Below are 6,769 nucleotides of genomic sequence, written 5' to 3' on the forward strand. Positions count from 1 at the left end.
ATTATCAGAAGTATAGTGCTCCAAAGATGAAGCTTTTTTCTCACATTTGTATATTAATAATCATTAACAGTCCAATTCCCATTTGAAGCAAGCTACCTTTTATTCTGTAATGCCCCCCTTTTTCCCATCAGAAAATTAGAAATTTGAAAGAATGTAACCACTTGTGGAAAAAACATAGTTATATATTTTTATCTACTACATTTTGAAGAAAATGTAACTGCCCTGTGAGTTCTTCCTGCTCACTGCAAAAACAAAACAAATTCACTGAGACCATGGCATTGCAAGAGTTTAATTGACATGAGGCCGGCCATGCCACATGGGAGACAGGGTTGTTACCCAAATCAATCTCCCGGAAAATTTGAAGGCTATGGTTTTTCAAGGATAGTTTAGTGGGCCAGGGAGTCGGCTTCTGGGTGAGGCCACAGGACCAGCTGGCAGTAGTTGGTGGGTCCGAGTGGACACACAGGTCATCAGAAATACAAACACCTGAAAAGACATCTCAAAAGGCCAATCCTAGGGTCTACAATAGTGATGTTATCTGCAAGAGTAATGGGGGAAGTTACAAGTCTTGTGACCTCTCGGATAATGGCTGGTAATTGTTTATATCTACTCCTTAGCAGAATTTAGACCCCTCACACTCTAACCTGGTGGCCTTTCGTTAGCTTTACAAAGGCAGTTTAGTTTTGGGGAAGGGCTATTATCATCTAAACTATAAAGGTCTCCCAAAATTAGCTTGGTTGGTCTAAGCCCAAGAATGACCAAAAGCAGTTTGGAGGTTAAAGGCAAGATGGGGGTTGGTTAGATCGGATCTCTTTCACTGTCATAATTTTCTCACTGTTATAATGTTTGCAAAGGCAATTTCAAAAAGTATACATGTAACACATACTTTTTTAAGCTATAGGAAATATGAGGAGAGGTAAGCTCTATGGTCAACACTTTACTTTCATTGTTTTATTTAATTCTCACAGCAACCTTTTCAAAGTTGAGGACGCACAGAGAGAGAAAATCCTTTGCCTAGTTCAGCATATCCGGATCCATCTGGCTCTCTAATCTCGTTGAGTCAAACTTTAATACATTTTTATCTCTTTTGACTGGGAGGAAGCACGTATTAGAAACAGCACACTATCTGAGACCTTGGGCAAGAGTCTTGGTTCTTCTGTGGCATAATTCCTCATTCTATGTCAAAAGAGACAATATAATAATCTGCTCTCCCAAACTTGCAAAACAGTTTCCAAAGAGCTTGCTCTCTGGTGATACAGGAATGGATTGGGCAGGCCTGGAAAAGATGCTTCGTCAGGCTGATGCACCTGTCCGTAGAATGATGGACCGGGAAGTACTGGAAGTAGTGGTAGGTACTAATTGCACTCAAGGAACATTTTTGTGGGGAGTTGAGCAACCTGTTCTCTCCCATTAAAGGGAACCCAGCTGATATGTAAGGAAGACTGACATTACCATGCCTGAGTTTCCCCCTTCCCTCTGCAGAATAATTCACATGTATCTTTTTTTTTTTTTAAATACCTTAAGTTCTAGGTTACATGTGCAGAACGTACAGTTTTGTTACATAGGCATTCACGTGCCCTGGTGGTTTGCTGTACCCATCAACCCATCACCTACATTAGGTATTTCTCCTAATGTAATCCCTCCCCTAGCCCCCAATCCATGGACCGGCCCTGGTGTGTGATGTTCCCCTCCCTGTATCCATGTGTTCTCATTGTTCAACTCCTACTTGTGAGTGAGAACATATGGTGTTTGGTTGTCTGATCTCGTGATAGTTTGCTGAGAATGATAGTTTCCAGCTTCATCCATGTCCCTGCAAAGGACGTGAACTCATCCTTTTTTATGGCTGCATAGTATTCCATGGTGTATATGTGCCACATTTTCTTAATCCAGTCTACCACTGATGGACATTTGGGTTGGTTCCAAGCCTTTACTATTGTGAATAGTGCTGCAATAAACATAGGTGTGCATGAATTAACATATATCTTTAAGGGCAGCTAGCATCCATCATATCTTTTCCATGTGCCTGGCATTGTTTATCTATTAAATCTCATTTAATTATCTCAACAATACTATGAAGTACAGTAAGTACTTTTTAAATCTCTATTTTACAGAAGGTACAGTCAAAGATTTGAGTGTATGTCTTGCTAAAGTTCACAGAACTGGTAGATGAATAAATCACCTTGCTTTAATTATGAACCCATCTGTAGCACTTCCATAGGCTTCTATGTATTTTTACAAAATTGTAGAGCCTTTGATTTCCTTTAGCTGAGAGAAGCTAAAGGACAAGCTTTAAAATAGACCAGCAACATAATCTCATTTTCGTAAGAATTACTAATATAAGATTAACCTGATTTTATTGTCTCAGCCCTATAACCTTCAACCTGTCCCAGACCATTGTGCCTGAGAACCTGGGTCTTCAAAAGAGATAGAAAGGTTACTTAGCACTCAATGGTAACTCTATTTTTAAATAATAGTTTTATTGAAATGTAATTCAAATGCTATAAAATTACCTTTTTTTAAGTGTACAATTCAGTTGTTTTTACTATATCCACAAAGATGTACAACTATCACCAAGTCAATTTTATAACATTTTTGTCACCACCTAAAGAAACCCCCATTAGCAGCCACTCTACATTTCTCCCCATCTTCTCCAGACCTAGGAAATTAGCAATCTATTTTCTGTCTTTATGAATTTCCCTATTCCAGAAATTGAATATAAGTAGATTCATACTATATGCAGTTCTTTGTGACTAACTCCTTTCACTTAGCATAATATTTTCATGGTTCATCCAGGTTATAGTGTGTATCAGTACTGCATTCCTTCTTATGGGTGCATAATATTCCATTGTATGAATATGAAACATTGTATTTATTCATCCATCAATTGATTGACATTTGGATTCTTTTCACTTCTTGCCTGTTATGAATAATGCTATTATGAAATTCTAGGAAAGGTTTCTGTGTGAACATATGTTTTCAATTCTCTCTAGGAGCGGAATGACTGATTTATGTAGAAACTCAATGTTTCTACATCTTAAGGAAAGGGTATTGCCAAATTGTTTTGCAAAGTATTAGTGGTTATGAAGTTATATCTCATTGGTTATAATTTGCGTTTCTCTAACAGCTAATTATTTTGAGCATCTTTTTATGTACTTATTAGCCATTTGTATATCTTAGTTGGAGAAATGGCTACTAAATCCTTTTTGTATTTCTAAAACTGAGTTATTTATGTTTTTGTTGTTGAGTTGTAAGAGTTGTTTATGTATTCTGGATACAAACTCCTTATAAGATACATGATTTGCGAATATTTTCTCTCATTATGTGGATTGTCTTTTCACTTTCTTGATAGTGTCCCTTAAGCACAAAAGCTTTTAATATTATAAAAAGTGGTTTCATATCCAGGAAACCATTGCTTGGTCCTAAGACTTAAATATTTACTCCTATATTTTCTCCTGAGAATTTCATCAATACTTGTTATTTTTCGTGTGTTTGATAATAGCCATTCTAATAGGTATGAGATGATGTATCATTGTGGTTTTAATTTGTATTTCTCTGATATTGAACATTTTTTCATATTCCTGTTGGCTGTTTGTATATCTTCTTTTGAAAAATGTCTATTTAAATTCTTTGCCCATTTTTAATAGGGTTATTTCTATTTTTTTGTTATTGAGTTTGCTATTTTTTAAAATATGGGCATTTTGAGTAATAAATTTCCCTCTAAACACTGCCTTCAATGTATCCCACGAGTCACGTTTTTTTTTTTTGTTTTGTTTTTTTCATTTTCATTCATCTCAAAGTACTTTCTAATTTCCTTTGTGATTTCTTCTTTAATCCATTGGTTTTTGTTTGTTTGTTTGTTTGTTTTAGCAGTGTGTTGCTTAATTTCTACATATTTGTGAATTTCCTAAATTTTGTTCATTGGTTAATTTCTAATTTTATTCCATTGTAGTCGGAGGACATTCTTTACATGATGTAAATCCTTTTTAATTTATGGAGGCTGGTTTTGTGGTCCGACATGTCGTCTATCCTGAAGAATGTACCATGTGCACTTGGAAAGACTGTATATTCTGCTGTTGAGTGTAGTGTTATTTAGATGTCTGCTGGGTTTACTTCAAGTGTTGTTTCAGCCTTTTATTTTCTTTTTGATCTTCTGTCTCCTTGTTATATCCATTATTAAAAGTGAGGTATTGAAGTTTCCGATTGTTGTTATTGAATTGAGTATTTTCTTTACAGTTCTGTCAGTTTTTACTTCGTGTATTTTTAGATTTTGTTGTCACATGTACACACATTTATAATTGTTTTTCTTATTTCTGATGAATTTATTCTTTTATCATTACAAAATGTTCTTCTTCTTAAAGTCTACTTTGTTCAATATTAATATAGAAACTCCAGCTCTCTTTTGGTTACCTTATGCATTATATCCCCTTTACCATCCTTTTATTTTCTTGCTTTGGTTTTTGAAATTGGTTTTTCTTTTCTGCCGCTCCCCGCTCCCTTGGAGCGCTGCTCAAGCTGCACCCCACTCACTCCTAGCTGTGGGCTCCTGCTAAGCTAGAGATGCCATCGTCTCCCTTCAGCCGCCATCATGATTTATCTACTGGGACTTCATCAGCCATGATGAGATGTTCTCCCACATTTACAAGATCTGGGAGACTGTGGATGGGCTGTGCCTGGAGGTGGAGGGGAAGATGGTAAGTAGGACAGAAGGTAACATTGATGACTCGCTCATTGGTGGAAATGCCTCCGCCGAAGGCACTGAAAGCAAAGGTACCGAAAGCACAGTAATCACTGGTATGCATACTGTCATGAACCATCATCTGCAGGAAACAAGCTTCACAAAAGCAAGTCTACAAGAAGTATAATACACCAAAGATTATATGAAATCAACCAATGGCAAACTTGAAGAACAGAGACCAGAAAGGGTAAAACCTTTTATGACAGGGGCTGCAGAACAAACAAAGCACATCCTTGCTAATTTCAAAAGCTGCTGGTTCTTTATGGGTGAAAACATGAATCCAGATGGCATGGTTGCTCCACAGGACTACCGTGAGGTTGGCGTAACCCATATGTGATTTCCTTTAAGGATGGCTTAGAGATGGAAAAAATATTAACAAATTTGGCAATTACTTTGGATCTATTACCTGTCATCATAACAGGCTTCTGCTTGTCAGCCACACAACACCAGGACTTAAGACAAATGGGACTGATGTCATCTTGAGCTCTTCATTTATTTTGACCGTGATTTGGAGTGGAGGCATTGTTTTTAAGAAAAACATGTCATGTAGGTGGTCTACAAAAAAAGCATTTATACTGAAAAAAAAAAAAAAAGAAAGAAACGTTTTTGAATCAAAAGTATATGTTGACATTTTTGGCCAGTTCACTGCCATGGTGTCAGTCCTGTGCTCTCTAGTTCTCTGGGCTTTCTCCTTGCTTGCCTTCTTGCTCTGTCATAACCTGCTCTGAAGAAACACTCAACGCTTCCCCCAGCAAATTGACTGACCTGTGGAGGAGAGGGGCATGCAGCTGTGCCTTGCCCAGCTCTCTGAGCATGCCATGGCTCCAACCTGAGGGTCTGTGAGAAGTGCAGGCTACAACCTGTACAATGCCCATGATTAGACAATACCGCCTATGGAGAAAGCACTCATGAAAACAGACATTCAGATAGCTCTTCCTTCTCTGGGTGTTATGGAAGGGTAGTTCCATGGTCTGGCTTGGCTGCAAAACACTTTATTGATGTAGGAGCTGGTGTCATAGACGAAAATTATAGAGGAAATATTGGTGTTGTACTGTTTAATTTTGGCAAAGTTTGAAGTCAAAAACAGTGATCAAATTGCACAGTTCAGTTCTGAATGGATTTTTTTTTTTTTTTTTTTTTAAATCTAGAAACAGAAGAAGTTCAAGCTTTGGATGACACTGAAAGGGGTTTAGGAGGTTTTGGTTCCACTGGAAATAATTAAAATTTATGCCAAGAGTAGAAAATGAGAAATTATACATTTTTCTTAAAAATAGGCCGGGCTTGGTGGCTCATGCCTGTAATCCCAGCACTTTGGGAGGTCGAGGCGGGTGGATCACGAGGTCAGGAGTTCAAGACCAGCCTGACCAACATGCTGAAACCCCCGCGTCTACTAAAAACAAAAAAAAATTACAGGCGTGGTGGCACGTGCCTGTAATCCCAGCTACTCAGAAGGCTTAGGCAGGAGAATTGCTTGAACCCAGGATGTGGGGGGTGCGGTGAGCAGAGATTGAGACACTGCACTGCAGCTTGGGTGACAGAGCAAAACCTCGTCTCAAAAAAATAATAGTAATAAAATAAAATAAATAATTTTTGCTTAAAATAATTATATATTTTGTAGACAGCATATGGCTAGATCATGTTTTTAAATCTATTTTCCAATCTCTGCCTTTTGATTGGAATTTTAATCCATTTACATTTAATGTCATAACTGATATGAAAATATTTATATCTGCCACTTTACGATTTGTGTTATATATTTCTCTTATGCCCTTTTTTGCTCCTCTAGCCCTTCATTATTGTCTTCTTTTTTGTTACATATATATTTTTTATTGTAACATTTTAGTTCCCCTTCTTTTTTTATTTTACTATATTTTTGACTTATTTTCTTAGTGGGTGCCCTGGAGATTATAATTAGCAATTATAACAAGCACTTTGGATTAATACCAATTTAATGTCAATAATATACAAAAAACTCTGCCACTATATGTTTGTTCTATGGCCCCATTTTTGTGTTACCATTGTTATATAAACTAC

General features: G+C 37.0%; 2 pseudogenes; both read left to right on the top strand.

The window, feature by feature from the left end:
* The first annotated feature begins 4,598 nt into the window (after positions 1–4,598).
* Positions 4,599–5,218, top strand: LOC105530219 (annotated as a pseudogene).
* Positions 5,219–5,461: 243 nt separating this feature from the next.
* Positions 5,462–5,957, top strand: LOC105530220 (annotated as a pseudogene).
* The last annotated feature ends 812 nt before the right edge of the window (positions 5,958–6,769 follow it).

This window comes from Mandrillus leucophaeus, unplaced genomic scaffold, assembly GCF_000951045.1.
Source record: "Mandrillus leucophaeus isolate KB7577 unplaced genomic scaffold, Mleu.le_1.0 Scaffold804, whole genome shotgun sequence".
Classification (NCBI taxonomy): domain Eukaryota; kingdom Metazoa; phylum Chordata; class Mammalia; order Primates; family Cercopithecidae; genus Mandrillus; species Mandrillus leucophaeus.